We start from the raw sequence: 11300 nt of genomic DNA on the forward strand, positions 1-11300 counted from the left end.
GCATCAGCCATGACATTGGCTTTGCCCGGGGTGTAAGTTATTCCTAAGTCGTAATCCGAGATCAACTCAACCCAACGTCTTTGCCTGTGATTCAAATCTGGTTGGGTGAAGATATATTTCAAACTTTGGTGATCGGTGAAGATCTCGCAACGATTACCGAGGAGGTAATGTCGCCAAGTTTTAAGTGCATGGACTACAGTTGCAAGCTCTAGATCATGTGTGGGATAATTTTCCTCATGTGGGTGTAATTGCCGTGAAGCATAGGCAATTACCTGACGATCTTGCATGAGTATGCAACCTAGTCCTTGTCGCGAGGCGTCGCAATAGATAATAAAGTCCTTGGAAAAATCTGGTGGTACCAGTACGGGAGCAGATGTCAGGCGTCTTTTCAGTTCTGAAAACTGAACTCGCACTGTGGAGTCCACTCGAACTTTTTATCTTTCTTGAGGAGTTCAGTTAGAGGTTTAGCAACCTTGGAGAAATTCTCGATGAAGCGGCGGTAATAGCTCGCTAAGCCAAGGAAGCTCCGAACTTGCTTGGCCGTCTCAGGTGGAGTCCAATCAAGGACGGCTTGAACTCGCTCGGGATTGACAGCAATACCCTTACCAGAAATTACATGGCCTAGATAGGTCACTTCTGGCAACCAAAATTCACACTTGGAGAATTTGGCATAAAGGCGATGCTCTCGAAGTTTCATCAATACCAGCCTTAGATGTTCGGCATGTTCCTCTTCATTCTTGGAGTAGATGAGTATGTCGTCGAGGTATACTATGACGAATTTATCCAAGTACTCCATGAAAACCGAGTTCATTAACCGGGAGAAGGTGGCTGGGGCATTGGTTAAACCGAAGGACATAACGGTGTACTCGTATTGGCCATAACGAGTAACAAAGGCCATTTTGGGAATGTCCCCGTTTCTGATTTTGATTTAATGGTAGCCCAACCTCAGATCCATCTTGGAAAAGACTGAGGATCCAGCAAGCTGATCATACAGATCGTTGATCTTTGGAAGCGGATATTTGTTCTTGATGGTGACCAAATTGACAGGTCGGTAATCCACAACCATTCGATCCGTTCCTTCCTTCTTCTTAACGAAGAGGACGGGGCAAGCCCAAGGAGAGGAACTAGGACGGATGAAACCCTTTTTCAAGGACTCGTCGAGTTGGTTCTTAAGCTCGGCTAGTTCTAAGGGTGCCATCTTGTAGGGTCTTCTAGAAATTGTAACGGTTCCTGGAACAAGGTCTATCACAAACTCAACATCCCTGTCAGGTGGAACACCTGGCAGTTCTTCTGGAAAGACATCCGGAAAGCCTCGGACTACCGGAACATCCTCAAGGTCTGGAAGAGGGTTGCCATTTAGGGAGTAAAGCTGGCGCTTGGCCACTCGAGTTAAGACATTGACTGTCTTGCCCGATGGGTGAGTAAGTTGAACGGTTCTAGTGGCACAATCGATCTTAGCATAATGAGCTGACATCCAGTCCATACCCAAGATGATGTTTATGTCCGTGGACTTGAGAGCTATTAATGATGCAAGGAAGACAAGTCTATCGACAAGAATTTCGTTCCCATGGCTTACTCTAGAAGTTTGCCATTTGGAACCCGGAGTTTGAATTACCATGGAAGTGGGCATGTCACAGAATGTCATGTTGTGCAATCGAGCATAGTTCTCGGATATAAATGAATGAGATGCTCCAGTATCAAAAAGAACAGATGCCGGATGGCAGTTAACAAGGAGCGTACCAAGGACGACGTTGGGATCCTCATGAGCCTCCTTGGCTGAAACATAGTTGACATGGCCACGGCCAGTAGTGACCGGCTTGGCGTAGAATGTCTTTCCCGCAGGCTTACCACAGCCAACAGACTTTCCAGTTTGAATGGGGTTGTTGTTCTGGGGACACTCTCGACTATAGTGACCCGGCTCTCCACACTTAAAGCATGTCACCACAGTGGGGCGTGGAGCAGCATTAGCAGCGGGGCCACCATAGGGCTTGGGCGGTGCAAATTGCTGGTTGGGACGAGGCGCCTCAAAGGATGGCCTCGGGATGAACCTGGGTGGCAGTGCCGTGCTTGGGATCCACACCCGACGCTTCTGAGCTCCAGAGCCGGATGAAGAGCCAAAATCACGGGAGTGCTTGCGTGAAGCGTCATAATCAGTCTGGCCTGTCTCAGCACTGATGGCTTTATTGACCAACTTGTGAAAGGATGTGCACTCGTGCAGACGGAGATCGCGGCGAAGCTCAGGGCTAAATCCCTTGCGGAACCTTGCCTGCTTCTTAGCGTCAGCAGATACCTCCTCAAGGGCATAGCGTGCCAGATTCCCAAATTCACGACTATATGCATCCACAGTCAGTCTTCCTTGGGTGAAGTTGCAGAACTCCTCCCTCTTGCGATCATGAGACCTTCCGGGATGTGATGCTCACGGAAAGCCTCACTGAATTCAGCCCAAGTAGTAATTTGGCCGACCGGGCGCATAGCTTCAAAATTCTCCCACTAGAGGCTAGCAGGGCCTTCGAGGTGGTAGGCAGCGTAAGTAACCTTGTCGGCTTCAGCTACGTTGGCAGAACGTAGCTTGTGAGTAATGCTGCGAAGCCAGTCATCCGTGTCGAGGGGTTCGACGGAATGGTTAAACTTTGGTGGGTATAGCTTGATAAAGTCATTGATTGACACCAAGTCATTTCGTGGGTGGCGTGCAGTGTTCTGCTCAATCCGCTCTAGCAGGTGGTTAGTCTCACGCTTGTTTCTTTCCGCCTCCAGCATTACTTCGGCCAGAGAAGGCGGGTGAGGCAGATTTTCACCCCTAGCTGCACTGGCTTCCCCCTGCTCCGAGGCAGCAGGGTTGCTGCGGGTGTTGACCATCCTAGGAGAAAACAAGACAATGGTTTAGATAAGGATGGCTCAAACTTAGCAAGGAAGTGCAGAATGTAATGGATAACACGGAATGCAGAGATGTTCATCCGTATGTCATGGTAATATAAAACTGCCATATATATACCAACGGTCATACCCATCATACATAGTTTAGTACAAGCCCAGGCTACAGTACTACTATGATGAAAGACGTTACATCTCATCGGAGGCATTCCAAGCTCCTATACATTATTTGTCTACACCTCCAGAATTGATTACACACTAAGTCGTAGTCCACCAGTCATGCAGGACAGTGAAGATACAACTATTACAATACTAGTGGTACTACTACTAACTCAGACAGCTCCGTAGTAGTCCTCATAGAAGTCACCTCCATAGCCTGGAAGTTCAACGTGACCATCCGGAAACAGACGTCCTGAGGAGCCTGTGGACCATAGGGGCTAGGATGAGGTCTTGGACCAACAAACGGTGGCCTGCGGGGACCACGGGGTGGGGTGATGCCTCCCACATCACGCCAATCCACCATGTCTGGCAGAGCAGATCTCACAGGATACAGATCCCTTGTATCCATACATCTAGCTTGCACCGCAGGTGCAAACCGAGTCAATGTGGCCCAATGATCAGCACGGGTATTGAAAAGCTCCAGCCTCAAGGCCCGATTCTCTCGGTCCTTATCTTCGAGCATCTCGGCAGTGGTACGAGTTAATGAGTCCTCCTGAGTGGAGTCAGCATAGATAGCCTGAAGATACCCTTGCGCTCCCAGAAGTGAAGCTGGCATGTAACGGAAGTCGATGTTCCGAAGCAGGCCAGTCCGGACTCGCATAATGGTCATCATGGAATAGGCAGCATCCTACACAGCCATCTCAACAGTAACCCCGAGTCCATAGGAACAGTGAAGGGGCTCGATAGATCCAGGATAAGAAGGAAATATCCTGACGGTGCAGAAATATTGGCTTTGATTAAAGTCTCGGAATTGCTCTTCGACCGTGTATTCGGGATACCAACGGTAACCCGTCTCGATCATTACCCGGACTAACATAGCAGTATGACCGGGCACGTCGAGGCACCGGGTCAGGCGAACCACTTGGTTTTCAACACGGTTGGCCATCTGAAAGCACAACCACAATGCAAAGACATCAGAATTTCTAGGGAAAATTGGACAGCATAACAGTTGTAAATGCTCAGAAAAAGATTTGAGACATCCACAACAGTTCGCAATACCACTCAACAACATCATATCAAGGTTCTAATCCAATTAGCAACATACTAAAAGTAGTAGAAACTGAACTGGGACTTGTAACAACAATCCTATAAGCTACTACGGATTAGTAACACGTGAACCTGATAGAAGAAGAGAGCCTAGTCCTTAACCCACGTTGAATGAGAAGAGAATGACTCAGATCAGGGGCATAGGGTAAAGGAGTAAAAGAGACTTACGTTCCCTCCCACAATCAATTCCCCTACATATAACTAAAGCATTTCTAGACTCGACATCGACCAGCTTGGCTCAACGAACCTACAAGCAGTCCGGCTCTGAAGCCAACGCCGTCAGGACCCCGATTCCAAGCCACATCGATCTAGCCGGTAACACCTCATATCACTTTGCGGCCTCACGCACGGTATCCCATGGGTGTCGCCTTACCATGGCCCGGGACCGTTTGCGCCTTTTGGCTCACGTATATGGTAGTGTCGCTAGCATCCATATGACAGAGAACCCGGGCCGACATGGCTAGTCGTGAACCCAAAGCGACACAGACCTATGGAGACAGGCATACATGAATCACATCGAGCATGTCGATCATCAGCGAGTGATTCCGGGCTGTAGCACTGGGCTAACAGGACTCCGGGGAACCCGGGCTGTAGCAGGCTAGGCAGGACTTCGGAAGTCACCGCGTGACATTTCCCCAAAGGGACAGACATAGGAACGAAGTGAAACACATGCCGGCCAATCAAGCATCCTGAACAGTAGTGCGGGGCTAGCAGGACTCCGGTGAACTGGGCTGTAGCGGACTACTATGGCTCAAGGAACACTAGACTACATTTCCCCATAAGAAAGGCTGCCAAGGATAAACAACTAGATTGTCGGATCCCACTCATACCAAGCATTTCAATCATACACACAATATGCCCGATATGAGTACATACAACATGGCATCACAACAAAACTCTACAACTCAAGTACTTTATTTAAAGGCTCCAGGGAGCCATACATAACAAGTTCATACAGATAGGGGTCACATGACCCGACACTCAAGTCATACAATCATACAAGAAAATGCGGAAGCAACTAGTCTGAGTACAGACTCTAGAAAGAAAGAAGGCTTCTCGAAGCCTGTCTATCTACATAGGGCCCTCCATGGCTAGGATCACCACCTGGGTGGCTAGTCACTCGTCGACGTCAAGGTCTACGTAGAACCCATCGGAGGGGGCGGTGTTGTCGTCTGAAAACAGTAATTAAGAAAACATGAGTACAAAGGTACTCAGCAAGTCTTACATCAGAACCTACTATACATGCTTATTCTCAAGAAGGTGGTGGGGTTAATGCAGCAAGCCAGCTTTGACTCTTGGCTAAGCTATCCTATGGAACTCCACTAGTAAAATAGTTTTCGCACACGAGTCCACTACTCACCAACACAATACTCCACCGGGGATCCTCCCTCGTCATCCTACGAGAGGGCCATCCTCGGTACTCACACTTATCTTGTGTCTTTTAGTAGTATCCATTAACTTGTCTATGAACTGTATAGGCAACCAAGTAGTCCTTTACCGCGGACGCGGCTATTCGAATAGTTTTATACCATGCAGGGGTGTACTTCTTCATACACGCTTTCACCACTTACCGCCGTTTACACGACATGTACTCGGCATCCTTCAAGCGGAAGCCCAGCGAGGGTGTCGGCCACGGCCTACCTAAACACTTAAGTCTCTTGTCCAGGTTTATCGCCTATCCAGGTTCCATCCGCAGGGAGTCTGGCCGAGGTTTCCACATACGGCCCCGAACGATGTGTACAGGGTTCCCGAGACACCAAACGGGTGATTCGGTACACCGTGCCACGGTGTATCTACCGCAACATAGCCCACCCCTAGGGTCAGCGCTACGCACGGCCGCCAACACATAACCTACAAGCACCAGAAACTATTTGCAACTCCTGGACAGAGTACTAGGGTGACTAAGAAGCCGAGAGGGTCCATTGGTTTCGGGCCCAATGTACGGTAGTAACTGCATCTTAAATCACACATACAGATCTCAGTTCTTATGGACGGCCTCAATGAAACAACCCACCATGTACTCCTACATGGCCTCTCATCGATACCTTTACCAAAACATGTTCAACACATCCCTCATATAACCGACACAAGCATTTCACTCTAGCCCATCACCCAGATGAACCAGACCTGACACAACTCTAAGCATAGCAGGCATAGCAAGGTAGTAATCACATACATGGCTCAATCAACTCCTACACATGCTAGTGGGTTTCATCTAGTTACTGTGGCAATGACAGGTCATGAAGAGGATAAGGGTTCAACTACCGTAACACACAGCAGTTTGAATCGCGTTGTCTTAATGCAGTAAACTAGAGCAGAAGCGAGAACATGGGTTTGTATCGAAATGATCAATGGGTTGCTTGCCTGATGGAGTGGTAGTGGGATACTGCCCTTCAGTTGGATACTCGTGAATATCCTCGGAGGCAGAACCTACCACGAAGAACACATCGGAACACAATCAACACAGGACGATATGCAACAATATGATGCATGCTATGACATGGCAATATGAATGTGTCTTGGCCTAATGCAAGTTATAACAGAAAGGAATGAACTCATTTGAATCAAAGATTCAAATATTAGCTCATTAAACATGGCCTTAATAGTGCATTTCCTTATTCTGCTTAAACAGCAAGATAAACTTGTTTTGTCATGCATGAAACCATTACAGATGGATAGATTGAAGTTTTCTGATCATTTTTCATATATAAATCTTTGCATTTGGAGCTATGGTTGATTTTCTATGATTTTTAGAAGTTTTGACTATTTTCTGGAATTTCCTATTAAAGAATAAATCCAGTAATTTAATTACTGCGTCAGCATTACATCAGGGTGACGTCAGTGGTCAACGGGGACGTCCAGGTCAAACCTGACTGGTGGGTCCCGCGTGTCAGTAGTTAATTAAGCTAATTATTTTTAATTAAAACTAATCTGATTTAGTTAACAAAGGGGGCCCACTTGTCATTAACTCAGGGGAGTCAAACTAGGGTCAAACCCCTGGTCAGCGGGGCTAATCCCGCCGGTGACTCGACGCCGGCGAGGCCCGAGACGGTGGCGCGGCTCGGAAAACACCCACAGGGCACGGGCGAGGCCGTTCTTGGGCATGTTGGAGAGCTCATGCGGGCGCGCATCTAGTGGTGGTGGAGGCCGGGCCTATGGTGGCCGGAGACAACGACGACGAGCTCCAAGGCGGCGGCCGGAGTGTGGCCGCGGGCGCCGGCCACGCGCTCCGCGTCCTTCTAGCGGGAGGAGGACGACGACTGGCAGCCAGTCGGCTGGGCCGAGCCAGGTGGGCTGGGCCAACACAGGTAAGGCCCAGGTAGCTTCCCTCTCTCACTTTTATTTTTATTTGTTTCTGTTTTTCTATTTAACTGCAAATGTTGGGCTTTAATTAAAATACTAAAACGTTTCCAAAAATCCTGAAAATAATTTTGGGCTCTGTTTAGAATATTTCCAACAGCAACCATTTATTTCCAGAATTATTTGAGCATTTAAATTATTTTATAGCATTTAAATGCCCAAATTCAAATACTTATGATTTAATTCAATGACCTTCTATTGACCTAGAAAATTGTGCACCAATTTTGCCAGAGGTTTTAACCCAAGATAAAGAGGATGAACTTTTTAGAAGGGCATTTCAGGTTCATTGAAAATAATTTTAGTAAACCCTAGTTGTTTCCAGGGGGTGTTGGGGGTTTCTGCTTTCCCCATTTCAAATTTAAGAGAAATTTAAACATGATGCACACTCTAATGCTTGAACTAGCTAGGGTGTGACATTTCAGATCACGCGGATAGAAAAAGACTTTAGTGATGCCTAACACTCTTTGGCTCTGGGTGTTTAGGGCTTTGTCCTCGCAATGATCTCTCTCTCAAATGCTTCGGAGGTGGATTGCTCTCAAACGACAAAAGTCGTGCACTAACTCTGAGCAGCCACCAATTTATGGTGTAGGGGTGGGCTATTTATAGCCAGGAGGCAACCCGACCTAATTTGTCCGAAATGACCCTGGGGAGAGCTTGACTTGGGCTACAAGTAAAGCTGACTCATCCAGCTCTTGATAAGATTTGCTCTCATTGTCTTCGCTCCAAGACATAGGATTTGGTTGAGCATCACTTCAGTCATTCTGACTTTGTTCACTTGGACCCTACTTAATAGTGCGGTGTTTCCTATGACTCAACAAAGAAGAAAAGGAAACTACGAAACAACTATGTCTTCTCAATCCATAGTCTTCATGCGATGTCTTCTCATGTCATTGTCTTCAATGTGAATCTCTTTACAGACCACCATTGTCTTCAATGTCTTAACACATTTTTAGGGGTCATCTCTGGTAGCTAAACCAAATCAATGAGGGACTACTACCTGTGTTATCCTGCAATTCTCACAAACACATTAGTCCCTCAACCAAGTTTGTCATCAATACTCCAAAACCAACTAGGGGTGGCACTAGATGCACTTACAACTAGAGATTTGTCATGTTCAAGTCACAAAGTATTGAGACAGACATTAAGTTGAAACCAAGGGATTCAACAAGCATCACTTTATCCATGTGCTGATCCCTTGAGATTGCAACTCTACCTAGACCCAATACCTTGCTTTTACCAGTGTCAGCAAATGTGATGTGACTCTTGTCATATGGTCATAGAGTTGAGTCCATGTGAAGACTTCGATCACCAGTCATGTGGTTAGTGCATCCACTGTCCATAATCCACTCAGAAGCCTTTGGTGTCGTACCCTATAGTGCAGTTTGGGGGATAGGCTTCACCATGGGAAGTGTGAAGCATAAACATTTGTCAAACAAGCATATTATCAAAGTTCAGATCCCTGTTAGGATAAATAGGATGTATATCAAGGAATCCTGGGACGAAATACATAGTGAGACCATTTGGGCATTTTATCTTGCATCCCACAAGATGTTTAATGTCCCCAGCATAATCATCAGACGCCTTTGATTTCTGGCTAGAGACCTTTCCCTGCAAAAGAGAGTTAATTTTTCTTAGCCACCCACATCCTCAGGGGTGGCTTCGAAGCAATAAGTCTAAGTGCATCATCTGAGAACTTTGGCTTTGGAGCCCATGCAAATAGCCTTACAGGAGGTGAATAATACTCATAAGAATAAGCAGAATAGTTCTTGGTCTTATGAACATGGCGTTTTGATGAAACACGCTCATATTCATAGGCATGACTATGGTTCCCCTGCAAAACATAGGCGTTAGGGTGACTCTGGTGAGTCCTCTGTCTGTATGAAGCCTTTGGACCATATGAAGCCTTTGGTCTAGGGTTTGTATTCTTCTCAGGTGGTGTCATGATGACATTCACCTGAAGATTCTCAAGACAACTTTTGGGAACCCAGATCTTCTTCAAAGGTGGTCCATTCCTGCAGTTAGTACCAATATACCTGGCAAACACTTCACCATTCTGATTCTTAAACAGTTTATAGTTTTCATCAAAGGATCCATCAATGATAATCGGGTTAGCAGAAGTGAAGCCAGATAAGGTAGATGGATCCACTGAAGGTCCCTTTGTAGCAACCCATGTGGTTTTGGGGTACTGCTCAGGCTTCCAGTAAGAACCATCAACATTCATTTTCCTCTCGAACCCTACACCCTCTTTCCTAGGGTTTCGGTTCAGAATCTGTTTCTTGAGGACATCACAAAGTGTCTGATGCCCTTTGAGACTTTTGCACATTACTGTCTCAAGCAATGTCTTCAACCTGGCATTCTCATCAGCAATAGTAGTGGTGTCCTCAACAGAGGGGTTAGTTACCACATCAGCAGTTGAAGATATTGCAATAGTAGCAGCAGTAGAACATCCAGCAACAGAGACAGCATTGTCACGCTCAAGACATTTTAGACATGGTGGTTCAAATACTTCCTGAGTGGGACTGATCTGTTGAGCACGGAGTGACTCGTTCTCTTTCTGAAGATCTTCATGAGCCGATCTCAAGTTCTCAAGATCTTGCTTCCTTTGAAGATAATCATAGGAAAGCTTTTCATGAGTAGTTGAGAGCGTCTCATGACGACCTTCGAGTTCCTCGTACTTAGCATGAATATTTTTGATGTCTTCAATTAAGGACTGAGATCGGGTCATTTCCGAGTCCAATAGGTCATTGCTTTTGTCTAACAGTTTTTGAATATGTTCCATGGCATTCTGTTGTCCAGTTGCAATTTTAGCAAGTGTTTTGTAGCTAGGTTTAGACTCACATTCAGAGTCATCTTCACTTGATGTTTGAAAGTAAGCATCACGTGAGTTTACCTTGGCACTGCATGCCATGAAGCAGTAGGTGGGTGCATAGTCATCCTCATCATTGGCATCAGCGTTGGTGACGAGGCCATTGTCTTCAGTGTTGAAGATGGACTTGCCAACATACGCTGAAGATAGAGCCAGGCTTGCCACGCCTGAATTGGACTCCTCTTCAGACTCCACCTCCGCCTCCTCAGATGTAGACTCCTCCTCTGAGTCCATCTCCTTGCCAACAAACTCACGAGCCTTGCCGGATGAGTTCTTAATGAAGACTTGTGAGCCTCTATGTGATGAAGACTTTGATGAAGACTTGGAAGAAGACTTTGAGGATTTCTTCTTTTTCTTGTCATTAGAATCATATTCATTGCTCTTCTTCTACTTTTTCTCATTGTCCCATTGAGGACATTCAGAGATGTAGTGACCAGATTTCTTGCACTTGTGGCACATTCTCTTCTTGTAGTCACGGGAGGAAGCTTCATCATTTCTTGAGCTGGATCTCGAAGACTATCTGAAGCCTTTCTTCTTGGTGAACCTCTGGAACTTCTTCACCAGCATGGCGAGTTTCTTTCCAATGTCTTCAGGATCCTCAGAACTGCAGTCAGATTCTTCTTCAGATCAGGAAACAGCCTTTGCCTTCAAAGCGCGAGTTCGGCCATTGTTGGGACCATATATATCTCTTTTCTCAGATTGCTAAAACTCATGTGTGTTGAGCCTCTCAAGTATGTCAGACGGATCGAGAGTCTTGAATTTGTGGTGCTCTTGAATCATCAGGGCCAGGGTGTCAAATGAGCTGGCAAGTGATCTTAGAAGTGTTTTTACGATTTCATGCTTGGTGATTTCAGTAGTGCCAAGTGCACGAAGCTCATTTGTGATATCAGTGAGGCGATCAAATGTGAGCTGGACATTCTCATTATTGTTTCTCTTG

The sequence above is a fragment of the Triticum urartu genome, chromosome 2 (assembly GCF_003073215.2).
Source record: "Triticum urartu cultivar G1812 chromosome 2, Tu2.1, whole genome shotgun sequence".
NCBI classification, from domain to species: domain Eukaryota; kingdom Viridiplantae; phylum Streptophyta; class Magnoliopsida; order Poales; family Poaceae; genus Triticum; species Triticum urartu.